A 231-nucleotide genomic window follows, 5' to 3' on the forward strand; every position below is an offset into this window, starting at 1 on the left:
TACCCCTATGAAATGGGACACCACTTTTTTACATCACCATACAGTATTGATAACAAACTTCCAAGATGCCGTCTCTTTGGCTGTCGACTGTGTGGGTTTTGACAACAGTGACATATGCATTTTTATATTTTATGTTCACTTTGGTGGCGCAGAGGCAGATGTTCTTATCTGTCTAGTACTTAGGTCTGTTTGCAATACATGTGTATACACATGTATCATGTATACATACAT

At 38.1% G+C, this 231-nt stretch overlaps 1 protein-coding gene across 1 annotated transcript in view; it reads right to left on the reverse strand.

The window, feature by feature from the left end:
- Positions 1–231, reverse strand: part of LOC116686221 (MAGUK p55 subfamily member 4) — a gene marked incomplete at its 5' end in the record, with an annotated part of 44,133 nt that overhangs the window by 21,641 nt on the left and 22,261 nt on the right.

The sequence above is a fragment of the Etheostoma spectabile genome, unplaced genomic scaffold (assembly GCF_008692095.1).
Source record: "Etheostoma spectabile isolate EspeVRDwgs_2016 unplaced genomic scaffold, UIUC_Espe_1.0 scaffold333, whole genome shotgun sequence".
In the NCBI taxonomy this organism is placed as follows: Eukaryota; Metazoa; Chordata; class Actinopteri; order Perciformes; family Percidae; genus Etheostoma; species Etheostoma spectabile.